This window comes from Marmota flaviventris, chromosome 1 (assembly GCF_047511675.1).
Source record: "Marmota flaviventris isolate mMarFla1 chromosome 1, mMarFla1.hap1, whole genome shotgun sequence".
NCBI classification, from domain to species: Eukaryota; Metazoa; Chordata; class Mammalia; order Rodentia; family Sciuridae; genus Marmota; species Marmota flaviventris.
The window spans coordinates 28,785,456-28,811,009 of NC_092498.1; the positions used below are offsets into that span (position 1 = coordinate 28,785,456).

Genomic DNA, 25,554 nt, shown 5'->3' on the forward strand with positions numbered 1-25,554 from the left:
AGTCTAATTCATGAATATGATTATTCTTCCATATTTTTCATGTTAGCACTATTCTAACTCTAGCTTTCGATTAGTTTCTACTTCTTTGATGATTGAACCACATTATGATGATTGATATAATTCAGTAATTGTTAACAATTATGCTGAAGATAAACTTCTTTGTTTCTGCTATATTTATTCTAATTTTCTTTCTTTCTCTCTGTGTGTATATATGCATTTTTCTAGTAAAGATGCAGGTAGGTACCTCTATTTCTAAATGTGCCATCTCTTCTCTATGTGTGTGTGTACACACAAACACACACACACACACACACACACACATACACACACATTTTTCTAATGCAGTTGCAGGTAGATGGCTCTAGTTTTAAATGTGTTAATATGGATTACTGAAAAAACTCCTCAATGAATCTGTAAACTTACTGCCATTTGTAAGGCAAATAAAAAAAAACTAATTATAAATTAACTAATAGTAATTCAGGCTTCTCATAGGCTTCTCTTTAATTGGCAATATTGAATAGAACATATTTTAATCTGTTACTAATAATATTAATTCAAGTTTTTATCCAAAATTTTGAATCTTCAAAGCAGTATTTATATATGAGAAAAATTATTCAGTGAAACAGTATTTTACAATTGTGATATGTACTGTACTTCAGCTAATAATAAAATCTTCTATGTGACCATTTTTCATCCTTAGCAGGTTCTGAAATTAAAATGAAGTATTATATGGAAATTTTCTTAAACTTTTAAAGGTTGCTTTAAAATGCCATTTATAGTTACATGGTGGATATATTAGCAATAAAGCTCTTTGTTCATTAATTTAAGAATTTTAAAAATATTAAATACCTAAATAACACAAATATTTTTAAAAGTCATAATAATGTTAAAAAGGAAATACAAAAACTTTTAATAAAATAATATTAAATCACATGAAAAATAGCACTAATTTACATAGTGGCAGCTATTAATGGACAGAAATTAAATTAATCTTTCCATAAAATTAAAATATTTTAATTTATGGAAATGAGAGTAATAAAAGAACAATTATATATTATAACAAAGTATTTGAACAAGGCTCATTAAGAAACTATTAAGAGATATGTAAAAATTTAGAGTAAAAATACAGTGTATAAAAAAAAAACAGGCATTCAAAATTTTAAACTGCAATCAATTCTTAAACATGGCATATATTACAAAAAACAAATCATATATTAGAATGAGAACTTAGCATGAGAGCTTTGGTAAAGTAACTTGCCATGATTTTGTTGTCCTTCAAGAAAAATACATAACAAGACACAAATTTATAAATGATTTTGAAGGGAGCACCTTCAAATTGAAATTAGAAAATCAGAAAAATGAAGAAACTGATATTATAGCCTACAAAAATGAACATAGTCCCCTAAATTGTGCAATCTATTCCTTGTTCTATAAAATGAGAAACATCTATTCCTTTAAATGAGCAATATTAGAGCATTAAAGTGACCCAAGCTATTACTGGATTTATGTAACTGAATTTACAAGAGAGAACTTTACATGACTGAAATAAACTGTGACTTGATAATTATAAGCACTATAAAATGCTCTGTGCTTATTTAAACACACACACACACACACACACACACGGTAAATTAGAAATGTCCCATTATTTTTCTGGTGAACACTCAAAGAGCTGCAAAACAGATAAACATTAATATGGAATACTACTAGGGAACATTAGCTCATACTAAATCCAAGAAACTAGATTATCTGGTAGAATCCACAATTTGTTTAACTCTCTGTCATACATTTTAAAAAGACATTTAAAAAAACTTAGATAATTTTATCAATAGAATGTGTGTCTTTCCAATAATATTTTTTTCTATGTGGTACTCTCCTTTAGTTTCTTCTATGTGGTACTCTACCTCAGAGGCCAAATCTAAATTTTCAATCATTTGATTTGAAAGGGTTTTGAAAGTTAAGTTCCTATAACTTAAACCTGAAAATTTCTCCAGAGTAATTAACTTAAAAACTATTAATAAATAAAACTCTTTAGTAAATATATAAATTGGGAGATTAAAATGACTTGAAATTTCTGGTCTGATTTTAAATATAAAGGCCATTTTATCTATATCTTCTAATAAACACAAACACCTGAGATACTGTTCCTACTTTTCACCTAGAAATACCCAGAGCAAGCATAGTAACCAGGAGTGCTATGACAATCACATAACTCAAACAGAGGCAGGTGCCCATGTACATGGGGGTGTTGTTTTAGAATTTTTGATATTCACCATTGGGTAAAACAGTATAACAGTATGAAAAATATTTCAAATGTTTTAAAACAAATCATAAACTAGTGAAAAATAAGCATAAATTAAAGTAATAAACTACCAACAGTAATTATGTAAAGAGACTAACAATAAAGTATGAAAAAAGTCATTATTGATAAAAACAGGATATATATATATATATATATATAAACTAGCTCTGTGTGATATAAATAGTTAATTTTCTTTTATCCCAGAGTAATTAAAAAGACTCACTCCACAAAACAAGTAGCCAAAGGTGATAAATAGGAATTTAAAAAACAGAATAAACATGAAACTATTTTCAAATTCATTTGCAAATAAATACAAATCAAAATAACAATATATATACATGTATATGAACATATATATGACATGTACATATATACAAACATATAAGTGGAAGGCCAAAAAGATACTTTCCCCTACAAAATTAAAAGTGAGATATGGGAAAAAGAACAATCACATATATTATTGTTGGTACAGCCTTTCTGGTAGACAACTTAGCAATGTACATTAAATTCAAAATGTATATACCTTTTGATTCCAGTAATTATAATTATAATTCATTAGCTATTACTATCATCATTAGGAAATAACTTTTTAAATTATGGTACTCAGTAAAAGTGGCATACAACAGTATGTTTAAGAAAAGGAAAATTTATAGTAAATCAATAGGAAATTCATTATGATTCACTCATACAATGAATACCAGGTACCTGTTAAACATCAAACAGAAAAATACTGGTGCATGAATGTTTATAGCAGCATTATTTATAAGAGCAAAAATGTAAAATCAATCCAAATGTCCACTGACTGATGAATGGGCACACAAGATGTGTATGTCATACAGTGGAATATCATTCAGTCAGTAAAAGGAGTGAAATGGTGACACATGCAACAACAACAATGAACCTTGAAATACGCTAAATGAAAGAAGACAAACACAAAAGATCATTTATTTTGTGGTTCCATGTGTATGAAATGTCCAGAATAAATCAGGGGATGGGTAAGGGTGAAGAAAGAAATGACAACTTGATTGATAAGAGTTTCTTTTAGTGCTGATAAAAATGTTCTGGAATTAGATATCAGTGATAGTTGTATGACTCTATAATTACACAAAAAACTGATCTGTGTATTTTTAAATGTTTAAAATAGTGAATTTTATATTTAAACTCAAATTTTAGAATAATAAAAACAAAATGAAATGATTATGTAAGTAGTGCCATAAAAAGGTATCTATAATACACTAGGGTTAAAATATAAATCATAACAAAGAAAAAATATAAAACATACACAAGTTTGCCAGCGGCAGTTATATCTAGAATTTCTGGGAGTTTTTATTTCCACCTCCCACCTCTTTATATTTGAACTTCTCATCACTTTCTTTCCCTTTTTTTCCTTTTAAATGTAATATACCATTAACAGGAATGCAAACAAAAGTCAAATAATTTATATGGTAATAACAGGATAAAATTTAAAGTGAAGAGCTTAACCAAAAGACAACAGAAAAATAAGAAATCATTAGGGTTACAAACTTAAGAGACAACAAAATATGGAAATATAATTTGTATTGAAAAGGATGAGTGAAAAGTATGAAAATCTGAGTGATATTTAAATTTTCCCAAGTATTAACTTTTCTTACTATAATTGCTTTACAGACTAGGGCTTTTCATTTTTAGAATATACATAGCTACAAATTTATTTCTGAAACTTCAAGTTACTAAAGAACATTAATATAGAGGTTAATTTTATTCTCTGGGCAATTTAAGACTGAATTAAATTTACATGGTATATATATAGTCCTGGATGTTTCAAGAATTACTTGAATATTATGATTTTCTGAGATATAAAATATGCGGAAGCTTCCCTAAATTTCCAAGTACATAACTTAAAAGAGTGTTTCTGAGAGTGGCCTTGACTATTGTCTAAAAGCCAAATTCTGGCAACCTTAGGGCCATTATCTCTAGCATCATGTTTTGGCATGAGTATGTGGGTTTTTATTGGATGACTTGTGTTCATATGGTATTACAGAAACAATTCAACTCTCATTTTGTGTGCAAATTAAGAATCAAAAGTTGGAAAGCCTTCAAAAATAAAGAAGGAAAACTTAAAAGCCAGATGGACAGGTTTATCTTTACCCATTGTTTCTAACAGTGTTTATACCACACTTCAAAAGATGGCCTCATGGGGAGGTGACTATTTATCATTCAAGTCAGGAAGAGCTTTGAGGTTTAAGCCAGAGTTTCTGAGCAATGCTTAGGTATCATAATAGTTCAGCTTGATTAGAGAAATTCTAAAACTCCAAGTCACAAGAGTTCTAACTCTTCTTAATTTAAGTGATATAAGAAAAATAAAGATTATTATTCCTGCATCAAACATTCAATTTTCCAACAAATTCTCCCTGAATGTCCATCATCTCTCAGACATTACTAGAGTTCTAGGATATACATCAATGAGCCAAAAAGACCAAGATTTTAGCCCTGGTGAGGTTTACAAAAAGAAGGACAATAAATAATCATAGTAAGTAATCACATAATATGTTATACAACTTAAGACCAAAAAAAAGTAACACAGAGAAAAAGAGGTCAAAATTGCTGGGTAACAGAAGGGAGATGATGTAAAATTTAAGACATGTTTGGAAGGGTTAGGCCTCACTGAGTAGTTCTAAAATAGATGAGGGAGTCCACCAAGTTCAGATACTGGAGACGTGTGTCCTTTACACAGCAGCAGCCATGCAGAAATACACTAGGGTAGAATGTACCCAGTAAGGTAAAGAAAATGAAAAGACCAATGAGGACAGTGTGTGGTAACTTAGGAAAAAAGAAAAGATTCGTTATATGCAAGTATAACTGGAAAAAAAATGTTCAGGGTCAATGCAAAAATCTAAACTGAACGTGAGTTAGCAAGCCAATGTAAGTATAATTATCAGATTAATTCATAGGAAATGACATCATGTTTCATTATACTTGAACATTATTTTCTTTAATATGATCATTAAGGAGATTATTCATTGACTGGTACTACATCACACTCGGCAATACTTCCCTTATGACATGATGACACAGTTACACATAGTATTTATCAAAAAATGTGTCCTCCTCTTGCCCTTTAAGACTGAGTTTCATGTAACATCATACCTTATTAATCTTTGTATCCTAAGTGTCAACTGGATGAGTTACTGATTAAGAGAAATGGATGGAATAAAGAAAACAAGGTAAAAAATTAGGGGGGGGGGAAAGAAAGGTTTTTTAAAAAAGAAAAAAAAAGCCAAGAAAGTATATACAAAGTATCAAACTCCAGGCATCTGCTCCAGTAAAAGAATAGAGAACTCAGGCTATTACTCATTTCTAAAGCAGAGCAAAAGTAAGAGTAAAATTTAGTAGAGAAAAATATAAAGGTGAGGGCTGGTATTGTGGCTCAGCGGTAGAGCGCTCACCTAGCACGGGCGGGACCCGGGTTTGATTCTCAGCACCACACAAAAATAAAGGCATTGTATTGTGTCCATCTACAAAAAAGATTCATACTCATTCTCATATTCTCATTCTCTCTCTCTCTCTCTCTCTCTCTTTCTCAAAAAAAAAAAAAATATATATATATATATATAAAGGTGATAGTCAAGGAATGGTTCTTAGGGCTTATAGTGGTTGTGCTCTGCACCAAACTATCCAGCTTCCTAAAGTAACTGGAGATTAAGCAGTTGGAATTTTATGGATTATGATGAAAAAGTGAGAACCTCCTAATTTGAAAAAATTATAAATTTATTTTTTAATAAATTCACTGTAGTCCCATGACTTTGGAAAATGCACAGTCATGTAATACTAAATCCATAAGATCCATAATGGTTCCACCATGCTGATGCTATGTAGTCAACCCCCCAACTTTTAACACCTAGTAATTTCTGCTCTATTCTCTGAAATTACAGTCTCACCTTTTCAAGAATGCTATATAAATGGAATCATATAATATCTAACCTTTTAGAATTTTGCTTCTTTCACTTGGAATAATGTATTTGACATTCATACATGTTATTGTGGGTAGAAATACTTTTTCCTATTTACTACTGAGATTTTCCTTTGTAAGGGTATACAACCAATTACCCTTTATCACTTGATGGATATTTGTGTTGTTTTTAATTTTGACTACTATGAATAAAACAGCTATAAAAATGTTCTGTAAACAAAAGTTTTCATTTCTCTAAAGTAAAAGAGTGGGTTCTGGGAAACAAGGGTATATTTAACTTTCTAAGAAATTAACAACCTTTCCTAAGTGGTTGTAGTATTTTGCACTCCCATCAGTCAGCAATGTATGAAGTTCTAATTTCTCCCAATTCCCCAGAACTTAATAAGTATGCAATGGTACCTTTCTGGGGTTTTAATTTGCATTTCCCAAATAACTGATGAAGCTGAGCATTTTTTCATTTTGACATACCATCTGTTTATCTTGTTGTTGTTTGTTTTGGCTTTTTATTTGTGCTGCTGGGGATTGAACCAGGGCCTTGTGCATGTGAAGTTAGCCCTCTACTAACTAAGCTATATCGCTATGCCCCCATTTGTTTATCTTTTTTTGTTTTTAGACAGAGAGAGAAGATGTGAAGTCAGCCCTCTACCAACTAAGCTATATCCCTAGGCCCCCATTTGTTTATCTTTTTTTTTTTTTTTTTTTAGAGAGAGAGATTTTTTTTAAATATTTATTTTTCAGTTTTCGGTGGACACAACATTTATTTTATTTTTATGTGGTGCTGAGGATCGAACCCAGCGCCCTGCGCATGCCAGGTGAGCACAGTACCGCTTGAGCCACATCCTCAGCCCCTCTGTTTATCTTTTTTGGTGAAAGTGCCTGTTCAATTCTTTGTTCCTTTTTGAAACTGAGGTAGCTGTTCTCACTGTCACATTTTTATAACAGTTCTTTGAATAGTCTAGATACAAGTTTGAAAATATTTTCTCCTAGTCTGTGGCTTTTCATTAATCTCTTAATATTGCCTTCTGGGTGATAAAATTTTTGTACTTTGATAAATGTACTTTACCATTTTTTCATTTTCTGGATTGCACTTTTGTTGTATCTAAAATCTGTATAAATGAACACGATCAAAATGTTAATTTTATTTAAGAGTTTTAAACTTTTACATTTACTTTTAGGCCTATAGTCTATTTTAAGTTGTCGTATGAATATAATGTGAGTTGTGGGTCTACATTCTTTTTTTTTCTTTTTCTGCACACAGATATACAATTGTTCCAATTGTTTAAAAAGTTTATTCAATTCACAATTGAATCATCTTCGCATCTTTGTCAAAAACAAATCAAGTATTTTTGTGGGGATCTATTTCTTTTTTTTAATCTTTATTTTTATTTTTTTATTTTTTATGCAGTGCTGGGGAACAAACCCAGGGTCTCACACGTGCGAGGCAGGCGCTCTACCACTAAGCTACAAACCCCATCCCTGTGTGGGTCTATTTCTAAACTCTAGTCTGCTCTAAAGGCCTACATGAGTAACCTTATACTAAAAATACTATGATTGCTATATTTTGACAGTAAATCTTGAGATAAGACAGTTTGAGTCTCCAGCTTTGCTCCTCCTTTGCAAAATTATTTTGCCTATTTTAGTTACTTTGCCTAGGCATATAAGTTTTATAATTATTTTGTCTACAAAAAGCCTTCTAAAACTTTTGAGATTGCATTATGTCCACAGATCAGTATAGAAAGAACTGACATCTTCTCTCATATAAATATATATTTTCATATAAATTTTAGAATCAGCTTATCTACAAAAAGCCTTCTAAAACTTCCAGATTGTATTGAGTCTAAAGATCATCATGGAGAAAAATGAGTTTTCCAATCCATAATGAAGAACTGTCTGTCCAAAATGTCAATATATCAATGTTGAGAAATCTTGTAAATTTCTGTAGATGGCCTTTAAGAAAGTTCTATACTGATACCTACTTTGTGAAAAGTTTTTAACAGGAATAAGTGTTGAATCTGTCAAATGCTTTTGTATGTATCTATGTATGTGGTTTATATTTTTCAGCATCTGTTTTTAAAAATATTTTTTAGTTATAGATGAACACAATATCTTTATTTATTTATTTTTATGTGGTGCTGAGGATCGAACCCAGTGGCTCACGTGTGCGAGGCAAGCGCTTTACCACTGAGCCACAACTCCAGCCCTATTTTTCAGCATCTTAATAAAAGGAAATACATTAAGTGTTTTTCAAATATTAAAGTACGTCACTGAATTCCAGAGTTTTATTTGTTAATATTTTCTGAGAATTCTAGTGTCTATGCCTATGAGTGGTATTGGCATACAGTTTTGTTTTAATATTTTGTCTAATTTTGTATGAAGCTAATTGGGGCCTCATAAAAAGAATTAAGAAATGTCCTCTTTTATCCTATTTTCTAGAAGGATCTGAGTAGAATTGCCATTATTTCTTTTTTAGTAGTTTGTTGCAATAAAGAGTGAAAATACCCTAGCCTTAATCTTTCTTTATTGGAAGGTTTTAAAATACTAATTTAATCTCTTTAATAGGTATATTAAATATTTCTTAGTAAGTTTTGTAAAGATCTGCCCTTCCAGAAATTGGCCCAGTTCATCCATATTGTCAATATTATGATTAGAATTATTTAAAGTATTCACATATTATGCTTTAAATGGAGGGCTTGTATTGATGTGCCTCATTCACTCCTGATGTTAGTCATTTGCATCCTTTCTCTTTTTGTGAGCCATCTAGAATTTTACAAATTTCATTAATGTTTTCAAGATATTAAACTGATCATATTTATTGTTTTATTTCACTGGCTTCTGTTTTTACCTTTATTGTTTTCTTCATTCTGCTTGCTTTCGCTTGAATTTGCTCTTCTTTCTTTAGTTTCTTAAAGTAAAAGCTTGAATTATTGACTTGAGGTCTTCCTCTTTTCTACATAAGCTTTTAATACTTTAAATTTCCATCTCTGCACCACCTTAATTGCATTCTTAAAATTTCATATTATGCATTTTAATTTTTCATTTGTTTGAAAATACTTTATAATTTTCCTTGATACTTCCTCTTTATTTGTGAGTTCTTAAAAAGTGTTTTTAAGTTTCCAAATATTCGGTGATTTTCAGATACCTTTCTGTTCTTGATTTCTGGTATAATTTTGTTATGATCAGAAAACATACACTGAATAAATTCTTTAAATTTTTTAAGGTTTTCTTAAGTTCTGTTGAAGGTCTATCTTTCTGAATGTTCTATTTTCCTTTAAAAAGAATGTACATTCTGCTTTTGAGGAATGCTTTATAAATGTCAATTATGAATGTGGCATGTTTTATAAATGTTCATTAAGTCAACTAGTGCTAACATTGCCCAGGTCTTTAGATCCTCTCTGTCTACCTTGATTTGATTATTCTGAGAGGAATGCTAAAGATGCCAAATATAATTGTGGAGTTTCCTAATAGCAGCTATTTTTAGTTGCATACATATGTAGTATTTTTCATGTTTTCATCACAAATTTGCTCACTTCTTTATATGTAAATGTACACCTTCATCCCTGTCAATTTTGATTGTTCTGAAATCTACTTTGACATTAATGTAGCCACTCCAGCTTTTTTTTTCAGTTAGTTCTGCATGGAGTACCTTTTCCTATCCTTTAGCCTATGTTATCAATATACTTAAAAGTGGGTTTCTTTATCTATAGAGTCATTTTTAACCTAATGAAAATATCTCTTTTAATTGATGTTTAAACTATTAATATACAAAGTAACTACTAACATGGGTTTTTTTTGATAACTCTTAGTATTTTTATAGTCACTGCTTTAAGGATTACAATATAATGCCTAACTCTTAATAGTCAATACATTTTACCATGTCAAGTAACATATAATCACATATAGCCCTTTGCTTTCCAGCCTGTTTTAAATGTCACTTTTATTACATATAAGAACATTAAAGCCTCCCACAAGCAATGACATAATTTTTGCTTTCAATAGTTATTTTTGAAAGGTCTTAAGAGAAGAAAAACAATCTGCCATATTTATTTGAATATTTACCATTTCTGTTGCTCTTTCTTCATTCACGAAGTTCCAAGTTTTCTTCTGATATCACTTCTTGGAGCCCAAAAACTTTTGTTAGCACTGGTTTTAGTCCAGGTGTGCTAATGACAATTCTGAGTTTTTCTGAAATTTCTTTATTTCATCTTCGTTTCTGAACTGTGTTTTCACTGAGTATAGAACTGTGAGTTAGCAGTTGTTTTCTTTCAGAACTTTAAAGATGCTGTTCCACTGTCTTCTGTCTTTCATGGTTCCTGTTGAAAAACCTGCAGTCACTTGAATTGTTGTTTCCTCAACATAATAAATTATATTTCTCTGGTTGCTGTCAAAAAGTTTTTAATGTTTTGTTTAAAAAGATTCTGAAGAAGTTTGATTTTGATGTTGTCTAGAAGTGGTTAACTGAATTTGTCTTTGTAGGGTTTCTGGGTTTCTTGATTTATTCAATTGTGTGTGTATGTGTGCATGTGTGTATGTGTTGAGAACTTATGCGATCTACTCTCTTAGTCATTTTCAAGTACAAATTATTATTAACTACAGTCACCGTAATGTACTAGATTGCACTTTTGTAGATATTTTCCCATTCTTCTCTGTAATCAACTTTACATAGCCTTTGGTAATCAACTTTATTCTCTGTAATTAGAAGTTTGACTTTTTTTTTTTTTTTTTTTGTAACACAGATTCCACATGTAAGTGATATCATATAGTATTTGTCTTTTTGTGCCTGGCTTCTCTTAGCATAGTGTCATCCTCTTAAGTTTATCCAAATTATTACAAATGGCAGAATTTCCTGCATTGTTAAGGATGAATCGTATTCCTTGTGTACATGTACAATAGTTTCTTTATCCATCTATTTGTCAATGGTTATCAAATGGTTATCCATCTACTTGTCAAGAATTTTCAAAATACCAATGGGTATTTAGGTTGTATTCATATCTTAGTTATTGTGAATATTGTAAATAATGCTGCAATAAATCTGAAAGTGCAAATGTCTCTTTGAAATAGTGATGTTATTTCTTTTTTCTATATGCCCAGAAGAGAAATTGCTGGATCATGTTTTAGTTCTACTTTTAATTTTTTGAGTCATCTCAATTCTGTGTTCCACAAAAGCTATACTAATTTGCATTTTCACCAACAGCATGCGAGGGATCCCTTTTCACCAATATTTGTTTCTTTTGATGTTCTGATAATAGCATCCTAACAGGTGTGAGGTGATACTTTATTATAGTTTTTACTTGTATTTCCTTGATGATAATGATATGAATATCTCTTTGTATACCTACTAGCCATTTGCATACCTTTTTTGTAAAAATGTCTATTCAGGGCCTTTTCCCATTTTTTAATCAGTTTTTAAATCTGTTTTGCTATTGAGTTGTATGAGTTTCCTATATATCCTGGGTATTTTAACCCATAAGTGATATATGGTTTATAAATATTTTCCCCATTCTGTCAGTTATCTTTTCATCTTGTTTACTGTTTTCTGTGAAGAAACAATTTGATATAGTTCAATTTGTTTATTTCTGTTTTGTTGTATGTGCTTTTTGTGTCAAATCTTAAAAAAAGAAATCATTGCTGAGATCAGTATCAAGGAGCTTTTCCCCTATGTTTTATTCTAAGTTTTACATTTCAGGCCATAAGCTTAACTCTTTAATAACCCTCTTTATGGGTCCAATTTTACCTTTGTGGATGTAGATAAACAAGTTTTTGAACAGTATTTTTTGTGCAGTCTATCCTTCCCACATCATGCACTTATTGAAAATTATGTGGAGAATAATTTGTGGGCTCTCTATTCTGTTCCATTGGTGTATATGTCTGTGTTTATGTTCATACAATACTGCATTGATTACTATAGCTCTGTAATATACTTCAAATCAGGAAGTGTGACACCTGAAGCTTCTATTTGCTCAGGATTGCTCTGGCTAGTCAGGATCTTTCGTAATTCCATAATAATTTCAGGATTTCTTTATTTTTCTGTGATAAATCTCATTGGAATTTTGTTAGGTACTGCATTGAACCTGTATGCGCATTCTTTTTTTTTTTTTTTCCTTTCTTTTTTTTTTTTTTTTAGGTACCGGGGATTGAACTCAGGGGCCCTCAACCATAGAGCCACATACCCAGCACTATTTTGTATTTTATTTACAGATAGGGTTTCACTGAGTTGTTTAGTGCCTCTCCATTGCTGCGGCTGGTTTTGAACTTGCGATCCTCCTGTCTCAGCCTCCTGAGCTTCTGGGATTACAGGCGTGTACCACCACACCTGGCTATTATATGTGCATTTTAACTATGCATACAATCTATGAACATGGGATATCTTTCCTTTCATTTGTGTGTTTTTCAATGTCTTCCATCAATGTTTTACAGTTTTCATTGTACAGAGTTTGGGTATTTTATTCCTTCAATACTATGATAAATAGAACTATTTGCTTAATTTTTTAGCTTATATTGGCACATATAAATGCAATTGACTTTTGTATGTTGATTTTTGTATTCTGAAGCTTTACTGAATTTGTTTATTATAACAGTTTTTTTGGTGGAGTCTTCAGGGTTTTGTACATACAAGATCATGTAATCTGCAAACAGGGATAATTTATCTTCTCCCTTTCCAATATGGGTACTGTGTTAGATTTTCATCACTCTCACCACAATACCCGACAAGAACAAATTAGAGGAGAAAAAAGTTTATTTTGGCTTACAGTATCAGAGGTTTAGTTCAAGATCGACCAACAGTATTGCTCTAGACCCAAGGTGAGACAGAACATCATAGCAAAGGAAGGCATGGGAGAGGAATACTACTCCACTCATGGTGGAGAGAGAAGAAAAAAAGGCTTCTGGGAAGATGAACCCTTCCTCTGTACCCCTAGTGATCTACCTCTTCCAGCCACACATCACCTGCCTACAGTTAGTCTATTCAAATTATAATGGACCCATTCGATTATAGTTCTCATAATCTAATCATTTCACCTTTGAATATCTCGGCATCAACACATGTATCCAAGCCATAAGAGACATATTTTATTTTTCTTGCCTTATTAATCTGGATAGGACTTCCAGTATATGTTGAATAGGAGTGGTGAAAGTGGGCATCCACATGTTGTTTCTGATCTCAAGAGAAAACCTTTCAGCTTTTCCATTGAACATAATGTTAACTGTGGGCTGGCCATATGTGGCCTTTACTATATTAAGGTACATTCCTTCTTAATTGTTAAGAAGTTTTATCATGAAAGAATGCTGAGTTTGTCAAATAGCTTGCTGAGATTCTTGAATCTATATTTCTTGTCACCATATCCAGAAATTTTTAGCTACTATTTCTCCAAATGTATCTTCTGGTAAAATCTTTTCTTCTGCTCCTTCTGTGCCTCCAATGACACAGTGTAATGTATTTTTCTTTTGTCTGAGAGGTTCCTGAGACCCTGTTCATTTTTCTTCTTCTATTCTTCAGATTAGATAATTTTTTTATTTTTTATTTATTTATTTATTTATTTTGGTGGCACAGGGGATTGAACCCAGGGTCTTTGGCATGCAAAGTAAGCACTCTACCAACTGAGCTGTATTCCCAGACCTTATTGATGTACTTTTAAATTCACATATGCATTTCTATTATTTTTATTCTGCTACATGACTTCATCTAGTCAGTGTTTTATTTTGGATAGTTTACTTTTTAAGTTACAAATTTCCCATGGTTCTTTTTCAAGATTTTATTTCTTTACTCAGAACGTCTATTTTTTCTCTTCAAGAGGGTTTGCTCTTCATAATGGAAGATGATAATGGATACTGAAACATCTTTGCCTGATGATTCCAACATCTGGGTCACCTCAGGATGGGTACCTTGATAGTCTTTTCCTTTGAGAATTAGTCAAACTTTTTTGTTTTGTTTTGTTTTTGTATGTAAGGCAATTTTTGTAGTTTATTCTGAATTTTTTTAATCTTATATTCAGACTCTTTGAGTCCTATTAAAAGCTTTTAGAGTACATAGACTTTTTTGTTTGGTTTGACAGGGAGTCAGATTTAGATAGTAAATCCTTGCCTCAAGTGAGCAGAGGTACTAATACAAGTTTAGTTTATAAAGCCTTAAGCTTCTTTTGGTGCATGTGCCACTCAGGGACTTGGATGGAGGATTCCTAGCTCTGTTTTCAAAGTCTTGGGACAGTTAGGATCAAAATAGAATTATGACATTCTCTTTACCAGTTCTCTCTTCCCTGAAAAACATGCCAGCTCCTAGATACCTCATTGTTCAAGTCATTCTAGAAGGAAAAAATGTTTCTCTTAGAATTCTTACTCACTACACTGTAACAGTTCTGAAGGACTCAAGCCCCCTCTTGGGGGGATAAAACAGAAAAGAGACTAGGAATTCCTTAATACTCTTTGGCTTGAAGAGGCTTCTTTTCCTGATCCTCTGATAAAAAAGAAAAGGTTACTGTTGGAGATTTTTGCTAGATACTTGAATTAAAAATGATGATATACGAGAAGGAAAATATACTAGTCACACATTCCTATACTGGTTCTTCAAATTTTAATTTTCCTTCCCAACCTAACTGCTATGGTTTACTTTTGAAGTAAAAAGTATACAAGCAGTTTTCTGTATTCTGTCTAGAGTTTTTGCTGTAATAAATGGGAGGGTGCTATGAACTAAGTTATGCTCCCCTGAAATTCATATGCAAAACCTCTTTCCCTTGTATAGCTATATTTGGGGACAGGACTTGTAATGAGGCAAGTAGAGTTAAATGAAGTATAAGGGTGGAGCTAGAGACGCCAAAGAACTCTTTTTCCCTTTCCAACATGTGAGAACACAGTGGAAAACTGAACATCTACCTATAAGCCAGGAAGAGAGTCCTGTCTGGAAAGTGAATCATTCTGTTTCCTTGATCTTGGACTTCCCATTCTCCAGAACTGAGAAATAAACTTCTGTTACTTAAGCTTCTTAGTTCGTAGTATTTTGTTACAGCAGCTGTACTTACTCCACCTTGGCAAACATTTTTAGTTAGCTTTCTGAATAGTAACTTTTGATGGTTATAATATATAAAAATGTACATACAGGATATAAAAAAGAAGAAAATAGAACCCAAGTTATTGAATAAAAGATAGAGGAGAAAAAATAATAATTTTCCTTATGGAAGTCATTACAAATAAGAAAAATATAGTGAAAAAATTAGAATTCAATAATACATAGAAGAGGAAGAAGAAAAACCACCTGTAGGCAAAACTTATTAAGAACTAATTAGATAAACAGGAATAGAGAGAGAAAAGGGGAAAATGTAGCTGAACTAGAAAATAAATGGTTATCTAGCAAACAAATGATCAACAAAGCCTCAAGTTAGTTATTTAAAAGACTAATAACTAGACTAAAACTGACATATCTCTGCCAATACTTATCAAGAAAAAAAAAAGAAATGGATAACCACAAAATAAAAAAGAACTAAAAACAAAAATATTGAAGCAAACAAAATAATGAATAACTGATATTAAAAACACAAAGGGACCAACTAGCTAATGTCTGTGTGGAAAGTCTTACCAAGTGTTCATTGACAGAAATTTTTAAAAAAATTTTTTTTTAGTTGTGGATGGACACAGTTTTATTTATTTATTTATTTATTTGTTTATTTATTTATTTATTTATATGTGGTGCTGAGGATCGAACCCAGTACCTCATACATGAAAGGCAAGCACTCTTGCCACTGAGCCACAAACCCAGCCCATTGACAGAATTTTTGATTCACTCATTAACAGCAGCATCAATTAAATATGTCATATTCCTCACAGGAGGGAGATAGCTGACAAATGATAAGAAAAGGAAGTGTTTTTTAAAAAATCAGAATCCTAGTTTGAACAATGTCATAAAGATATAAAAATTTAGTCTTTACAACTCCTTAGAGAATTTTAACTTTTAAAAATCACTCATCTATTTTAAGTGGTAACATTCAAGAAAAAATTCTATCTTTCTACCTAACTAAATACTTTTAAATTAACAGTGTATATAGCTGGGGTTTTAGCTCAGTGGTAGAGCATTTGCCTAGCATGTGTGAGGCACTGGGTTCAATTCTCAGCACTGCATAATAATGGTTCATTGACAACTAAAAAATTTTTTTAAAATTAATAGTATATATAATAAACGCTTGTGACAACAATTCAGAAAAATATAGATCATAAGAAAAGCTTAAGCAGACCTACAAGCATTAAAGAACATAGATTAGTAGTTAAAATCCTCTTTTTCTCCCCACCCCCAACCTATACAGTTTTACAGGCAAATTCTACTAAATGATGATTCCAAGCTTATACAAAATTCTTCCAAATAACTAAAAAAGATTAAACACCTCCAAACATTTTATGAGGCTACTAAAACTTTTATAACAAAAAGCAAGTACAAAACAGAAAAATTACAGACAAATTTTACTGTGAGCATAGAATCAAACTTCTAAAATATCAGCAAACTAAATTCTAAATAAAAAAAAAATATTAAAACAATATCTGAGGGGCTGGGGATGTGGTTCAATGATAGTGCACTTGCCTGGCAGATGTGTGAGGCACTGGGTTTGATTCTCAGCACTGCATATAAATAAAGGTCTATCAACAACTAAAAAATAAAACTAAATTTTTTTTTTTTAAAAAAAACAATATCTCAGTGTCCAGTTGGATTTATCCTAAGAATAAATAAATAAATAATTCAACACTAGGAAAACTAGGGCTGGGGCTGGGGCTCAGTGGTAGAGCACTTGCCTGGCACATGTTCCTCAGCACCACATAAAAATAAAATAAAGTTACTGTGTCCACCTACAACTAAAAAAATACACATTAAAAAAAATTATTGATGCAATTCTTCACCTTAAAAACTTAAAAGTGACTTCTGGATCTAGGATAAGATAAAATAGCTGTGCTTTCTTGCTAAATACAACTAAATATCTTGGACATTACATATAAAACATAAGATTCTGAAGGTGGAGATAAAAAGGAAGACTTGCCAAGAACCTCAGAAACTGAGGAATGACATGATAGGAGCTTCCTTGGGCCTTCTCTTTGCCTCATAAATCCCACAGTGTGTTGGATACCTCAGCAATCTTGATGTACAGTACAAACACAGGAACAAAAGGTTGCTGTCTCCTCTTGAGTTTTCTAAATTATGTGTGGTGGGAGACAAAATTGTAACACTATCTGATGTGGTCATAAAATATGTATAATAGGGCCGGGGTTGTGGCTCAGTGATAGAGCGCTTGCCTAGCATGCATGAGGAACTGGGTTCGATCCCCAGCACCACGTAAAAATAAACAAATAAAATAAAGGTATTTTAGCCATCTACAGCTAAAAAAAAGTTAAAAATATGTATAATACATACTTGAAATGATTATACTATAAAGCAGTGGGGCAAAGAGCATAAGGTAACTTTTTAATTTCAGACTAGAAAATGATACCAAATAGACTGTGCCAAGACTTTCTATACATATTCATGTATATAAATAGACAAATATCTTGAACAACCAGTGAAAAACCTGCACAAAAAAAGATACAGTCAAGAACAATAGATAATTAAAAGTGAAATTCTAAACAATGTGCAAATAACCCATAGGAAGACAAGAAAAAGAAAATAAAGAAACTGAGAAGGAACAAACACAAAACTAAAAATTAAAATAAAAAATATCTATTATATTCACCTACATTTTCTCTCATTGTATTCTTCCTTTCTTCCTGATATCCCAAAGCTCTTTATCAGTTCTTTTTTGCCAAAAGAAGGTTCTTTAGCCATTACTTGTAGGTAAGTCTGCTGAGACCAAATTTTTAGCTTTCTTTCATATAAAAGGTCTTAATTTTCCCTCAATTTCTCAAGGGAATTCTGTATTATATAGCATTCTGTGTCGACAATTCTAGTCTTTCAGCACTGGAAATATATTGGGCCACTATCTTTTGGGCTCCATGGTTTCTGACAAAAAATCTCTTGACATTAGAGTTGTTTTTTTAACTAAAGACAAGGAGTCATTTTTCTCTGGCTATTTTCAACATGTCTCTTTGTCTCTAATTCTCAGAAGTTTAATTATGTTGAGATATAGATTTCTTTCAGTTTTTCCTCTTGGAATTTGCTCAGTTTCTTGCAGCTATGTGTTCATGTCTCTTGCCAAGTCTGAGTAATTTTCAACCATTATTTCAGTATTTTTTCAGTACCATCACCTTTCTCCTCTCTTTTAAAAACTCTGATGACAGGAGTCATCTTCTATTATAATTCCAGCAGGTCCCTGAGGCTCTGTTCATTTAAGTCTAATTTTTCTGTTAAGATTAGGAAATATCTATTCTATCTTCTAGTCTACTGATTCTTTTTAATCCCATGTCCATTTTCCTGTTGGGCCCATTGACTGAGCTTTCTATTTTGATTTTGTATTTTTTCAGCACCAAACTTTCACTTGGTTCTTTATATCTTCTATTTCTTTACTGAGGCTTTCTATTTTTTCTGTTTGTTAAGTACGTTTGTAATTGCTCACTGAAATATTTTTATCCTGGACATTTTATAATCATTGTCATTAATTCTAACACCTCTGACATCTCAGTGTTGACATCTATTGTCTTCTGTGTTCTTCCTAGTTCTTGGTATGATGAGTGATTTTCAACTGAAACCTGGATATGCTCATATTATTTGAGATTCTGGATCTTATTTGAACTTTCTGTTTTAACTGAATTTATATGACACTACTCCAGAAGGGAAAGTGGGGGTGGGTACCACTTCATTACTGTTAAGTAGAGGGAGAAGTCCAAGTTTCCTAACTGGCCTCCACTGAAATCCAAGGGGGGAGTTCTCATTAATGCTAATGGGGATATCAGTCTATACTTCCTACATGGTCTCCACTCACATTGCACTGGGTGGCCTTCCTTCTGCTGTGTGGCAGTAAAAGCCATAACTCTTTAACAGGCCCTTCTGATGCCACCTCAGCATGATAGGAAAGTAGCACCTCATTATTGCTAGATGAGATGGAAGAACAGGCTCCCCAGTGTGTTGTGGTGTACATCAACAGCAGGAAAGGCTCATGAACAGGCAGGAGGGAAGAGCTGCAGCTCCTGTTGGGCGTTTTTGATCCTACCCTCATTGTGGTTTTGGGATACCCTGAAAAACATACAGCCTCATAAGGATAGAATTCTGAGCTCCCTATTCAGCTTTTTCTGGAGTGGATGATGCCATAGTTTTTCTGTGGTGTTTAGCTAAGGTAGAACAGATTACTGTCTAAAAGTTTTCTTTTTTGCTAGGTTGCTCTCTTCCTTGTTGTTTGGCTAAACAGAATAGGGTCTTCCTAGGATTTTATTCTGTTTTGTTTTCTGTGCCTACTGACACTTGTAGATTCCTGGCTTATCCGGCACCCAATGTGGGATGTATGAAATAAAAAGAAAATCCAGGAAACCTACTACTGTAGCATTCCTGAGGTTCCCAGGCAGTCTTTCTTCTTCTACCTTTCAGAGTCTCCTTGTGCTTCTATTATCTAAAATGTCCAGGGATTGGGGTTGTACTTAGTGACTGATAATTATGTCAATTTCATCTTCTCAAAAGTAGAAGTCCTCCTAATTGTTTTCCTTGTTTAATAGAACGAATGTCATGAGGGCAAGGATTTTTGTTTTATTCAGTAATATATGCCCAGTACAACAGTACCTCACTAAATAGTAACTGAATAAATAAGTGAACAAACATATTTATAGATCACCCATTATTTTTTGGGGCGGTGGGGGGAACCAGGGATTGAACTCAGGGGCACTCGACCACTGAGCCACATCCCCAACCCTATTTTGTATTTATTTAGATAGGGTCTCACTGAGTTGCTTAGCGCCCCCATTGCTGAGGCTGGCTTTGAAATGGCAATCCTCCTGTCTCACCTTCCTGAGCCTCTGGGATTACAGGCATGTGCCACTGCATCCAACACAGTATAGTTTTGAATGAGTAATCAGAAATTTAAGTGGCTTAGTGACACTGAATAAAACTGAAGTATGAATAACACTGCAAGAAAGGTAATGGTAAATCATGATACAACTAACAAGTTTAAAAAAAAAAAAAAAAAACAGACCAGCTGTTTTTTTCCTCAAAGAATTAAGCTTTTTGAAGCTACCCATTTAATTTTAACTAAAACTAACTTTGTTTTGAATAATGAGTCTTTTCTATCTAACTTCTCTTCATTGTGCCATTTTTCTTTTATCTTGTTTTCCTTGGTGTCCAAAACCAACCTTTGTGTTTTCCTTTTTCCCAAACATGCTCTTCCTTTTAGGTTTTCTTGGGTAATGGCCACATAGAGTCTGGAATATCTATATCAGACCTCTTCTCAGCTTTCTCTTACCCAGCCAACCAATTTCTAGGAGTTCTTTACTCTATCAATGCATACCATATTTTCTTTCTTCTTTGTTTTTGCATACCATATTTTCTACTTTCACAGGCTACTCTTTTTTTCTTTCTTTTCTCCTGGAAAAACCTTAGACTTTATCAAGTCTTTTTCTTTTTTTTTCTTTTCTTTTTTAGTTGTTGTTGGACACAATACCTTTATTTTATTTATTTATTTATATGTGGTGCTGAGGATCGAACCCAGGGACACACACATGCTAGGCAAGCACTGTACCACCAAAACCCCAGGCCCAATCAACTCCTTTTCTTTTAAAAAACTTCTTTAAAAAAATGTTTTTGGGCTGACAAAATTAAATACATACATATCAAATGCAATATAATATAATGCTATGGAATACAAATGGTATCAAATGCAAATAATATATATGGTATAGATTGTCCATGAATACATATATAGAATGTAGCTAATTAACATTCATTACATTTCTGTCTTAGCTTGTTCTGTGCTGCTATAACAGAATACCTGAGAGTGAATAATCTTTAAAAAACCAGAAATTTATTCTCAGTTCTGGAGGCTGGGAAGTCCAAGATAAAGGTTCCAGTAGGTTTGGTGCCTGATGAGAGTCTAGTGCATGCTTTTGAGAAGCACTCAAAATGTTGTGTCCTTCAGAGAAAAGGAATACTTTACTCTCCCACAGCAAAAAAAGCAGAAAGAAAAAAAAAAGGACAAACTCTTTCTGTCCAGCCCTTTTATATGCGCATTATTCCATTCACCAGAGCTTAATTCAAATGCAATCTAAACAAGTCCCAAACACCCCACTTACCAACACCATTACACTGGAAGCTAAATTCCCAACACATTATTTTCAGACATAGCACTCACATACTATGATTGTGTATGTGTGTGCGTGCATGTGTGTGAAGAGAACATAAAACACACTCTCTTAGAAATGTTATAATATCCAGTAAACTGTTAACTATAGTTTTCAAATTGTACAACAGATCTTTTGAACATATTCCTGCTACCTAACCAAAAAATCTTTTGACCAACATGTCCCCACCACCTTCTTGGCATCTTGTAATCACCATTCTACTCTCTACTTGTAGGAGATCAAACTTTTTTAGATCCCACATATAAGTGAGACAATGCAGTATGGGCCTTTTTATATCTGGGTTCATTTCATTTAACATGTCTTCCAGGTTCATCCACGTTGTCACAAATGACAGAATTTCCTTCTCTTTAAAGGCTGAATGGTACTCCACTGTGTACATATAACAGTTTCTTTATCTATTCATCTGAGATGGACACTTAAATTGATTCCTTATCTTGGATAATGAGAATAATTCAATTCTGCAATTAACACGAGAATATTAATATTTCTTTGACATACTGATTTCTTTTTTTTTTTTTATTTGTACCCAGAAGTGGGATTTCTTGATCATAAGAGAGTTCTCTTTCACTTAAAATAAGAACTTCCATACTGTTTTCTATAATGGTTATATTACATTCCCACCAGTAGGGCAACAGTATATAACCTTGCCAGTACTTGTTTATTCAAGTCTTTTGCCCATTTTGTGACCAGGTTATTTGTTTTTTCACTGTTTGGGTTATTTAAGTTCCTTATGTATTTTGTATATGAACTCCTTATCAGATTTGTGGTTTACAAATATTTTCTCCCATTCTGTGGGTTTCTCTTTACTCTGTTGATTATTTCCTTGGTCACACAGAAACATTTTAGTTTGATCTAATTCCAGATGTCTATTTTTGCTTTTTTTGCCTGCCCTTTTGAATTCATATTAAAAAAAAAAAAAACATTGCTCAGATGAGACTAATATCAGAGAGATATTCCCATTTTCTTCTAGTAGCTTTATTTATTATTTATTATCTAGGTCTTACATTTAAATCTTTGATCCACTTTGATTTTTGTATATGGTATGAGATAAAGGTTTAATTTAATTCTTCTGCATGCATGTCAATATTCAATTGTGTTAACACTATTTACTGAAGATGCTATCCTTTATATCTCTGGTTTACTTCATCTAAAATCAATGTTTGGATTTATTTTTGGACTCTATATGCTATTCCATTGGTTTAGCTGTCCTTGTTTATGCCAACACCATGCTATTTTGATTATTGTAGCTTTGTAATATAATTTGATGTCTCTGGTCTGCAGTCTCAAGTTTTGTTCTTTTTGCTCTCAGATTCACTTAGGCTATTCAGAATCTTTTGTGTTTTTTTGTCAATTTCAGGATTTTTTTTCTGTTGAAAATGTCACTGTAATTTTGATAGCCACTGCATTGAATTTATAGATAGTTTTGGCAGTATAGATATTTTATGCATATTCATCTTCTAATCCATGAACATGGGGTTAGCTTTCCACTTACACTCATGTACCATATAACAAGATTTCACTCAACAGTAGATAATATGTACCATGGTGATCCTATAGATTATATCTCTTAGTGATGTTGTAGCCACCTTATTTTGTATAAATACAGTCTATGATGTTTGCACATTGATGAACAATGCATTTCTCAAAATGAATCCCCACATTAAGCAACACATGACCATAATTGGATTTTTCATAGTCATCTCACCTATCTCTAAAATGGTTGACAAAAGAAATTATATTGCATTTATCCTTATCAAACTTCAGCTCAGATAAACTAATTTAGAGAAAAAAAAAAGATCAGAAGTAATCAACTTTTAAAAAGTCTTGGGATTTCACATGGGTTCAACTTCATGTCAACCAAATATGTGATGTAGAAACAAAAACAAAAATCAATGTAGTTTAAAATTCTGACTAGTACAGAATTTAGCCTATCTGAAGTATTTTACATAACCCAAATTTTAAGACAAATCAGTGATAAATCAGAAGAATAGCTAAGACTGTGGTGATTCCAGAAGATTGAAGGAACTAGAAATATCTTACAAGAGAAAAAAAGCAAATGAGGGAAATATTAATTTTAAAATATTTATTAAGCACATTTTTAAAGTAGTAGAAAATGATAGTCTTACTTTTTCTAAGATATGTCTGAGAAGTAGGGATTAATCATAGAATATTAAAAATGAAAGTAGCAGAAAAAGATCAAAGCATAGAAGATAGGTTAGTTTTGAATACCTAAGAACTTCCTAACAATGTGAACTGTCCAAAAAAATGTGATGGACTACTTTAATAAGTTCCCAGAGATCAGAAGTATTTACACAAAAAACTATATGTCCACCAGTTAGAAATATTGTTGAGTGAATTATTTCAGTGGGAAACAAGACTAGTACAGAACAGTGTTTCTTAATCTGGGATCCTTGGTGCTACGTGAAATGGTGGTATGGAGTTGTGGGGTGGGAAGTGCAATTGTTGTTGTGCAAGAAAAATGCCTAAATTCAAAACCCTGGCTTCAACAAAACATTCCACTTATATACCCAGCTTCTGCAGTAGTATTTTTTGGAGGGTTGTGGGTTGTGGGTGGACACAATACCTTTATTTTATATATTTATTTTTATGTGGTGCTGAGAATCAAACCCAGTGCCTCACACATATCAGGCAAGTGTTCTACCATTGAGCTACACCCCCAGCCCCGCAATGGCTTTTATTAGCGTATGTGGGGGTCATATTAAAAGAAGAAAGTCTCTTTCATTTTTAATATTTTATAATTAATCCCTACTTCTCAGACATATTCTAGAAAAAGTAAGACCATCATCTTATTGAGGGATTACTGCAAATAAGATTAATGTCTATGATTTAAAAGCCTCCTTTTCTTCAGTAATGGGTCTTTCAGAGTGAATTAAATAGATAATTGTGTCATCGCTTCAATTTACCTATGTCAGCATAGCTTATATTGTATCTGAAGGAGATTTTATCTTTCTCTGGAAAAATTTAACGTTTAAACCAAATGTCCTTTACTTTAAAAATAAGTAGTAGATGAAGAAAAATAAATCTTAAAATCTCATAAATCTATATATTTTAAATTTATACTTATATAAAGAAAAATTTGTAAAAGTTAATATATAACTAAATTTTAAGCGAACACAGGGTACTATCAAATTTTATATAACCTATTCAAAAGTAAAATAAATATATAATATATTAGAAATTAACAAATGGAAAATAATATATAAAAGTTCCAGATACTTGATCCTTTAAAATATTCATATTAAATTTACATATCATTTCTGATTCATATCTATATCAATTACAGTGATCATAATAGCCAGTTTATAGGGACTTTTTTTAAGTGTATTTTTAATTACTGATCTTACCTAGTCTAGAAAATTAAGACAAATCTTACTGCTTCAGCTTTCTTGTGGTCTTAATCCCATTAAGCAGAATTCTTATCTATAGATCAATTAGGAACTAAATATTCATTATAGTATTTTTCAGAAGTAACAGTAATATACGTGATTGTTTAGAAGTAATTCTGAAGGTTCACAGTACATATTTTGTATTCAGAAGAAGTAATTCTGAAGGTTCACAATCTGTATTTTGTATTCAGAAGAAGGCAGTCTAGCATGTAGGAGAAGTCCAATTACATGGTAGTAAGTCTGCAAAAATCACTCATCAAGGAAATTTCAGCACAGCCTTATTCTTTTTTGTTGAAAGTTTTCTTCACATTTTGTGAGAGTATTGTGTACTAAATGTATACCAAATCAAGGGAAGTTGGGTCTTAAGATAAAAAGCTTGTTAACTAAGGCACACTAGGGTCTCCTGTGTTCTATATGGTTTTTGGTCAAGTATTATTTATAAATTTATGCTTATAGTTTTAAAATATGATCATCACACAATATAATAACACTGAAAATACCTCAAAATACATCCATATCTTTGTTTTTATAAAAACATATTTTTAATAAAAAGCAACATATTAATGGCAGGAAACTGAGCGGGGGAGAAAGTACAGCAATAACCTTTGAAGATACAAAATAATCAACTTCAATAGAAAAGCATCAGTGATATTATAGAC

The 25,554-nt window shown here is 32.0% G+C and overlaps 2 protein-coding genes across 3 annotated transcripts in view; one reads left to right on the plus strand and one right to left on the minus strand.

The window, feature by feature from the left end:
* Rundc3b (RUN domain containing 3B) overlaps positions 1–25,554 on the minus strand; it is a 152,361-nt gene that overhangs the window by 110,241 nt on the left and 16,566 nt on the right. The window lies entirely within an intron of this gene.
* Abcb1 (ATP binding cassette subfamily B member 1) overlaps positions 1–25,554 on the plus strand; it is a 183,550-nt gene that overhangs the window by 22,679 nt on the left and 135,317 nt on the right. The window lies entirely within an intron of this gene.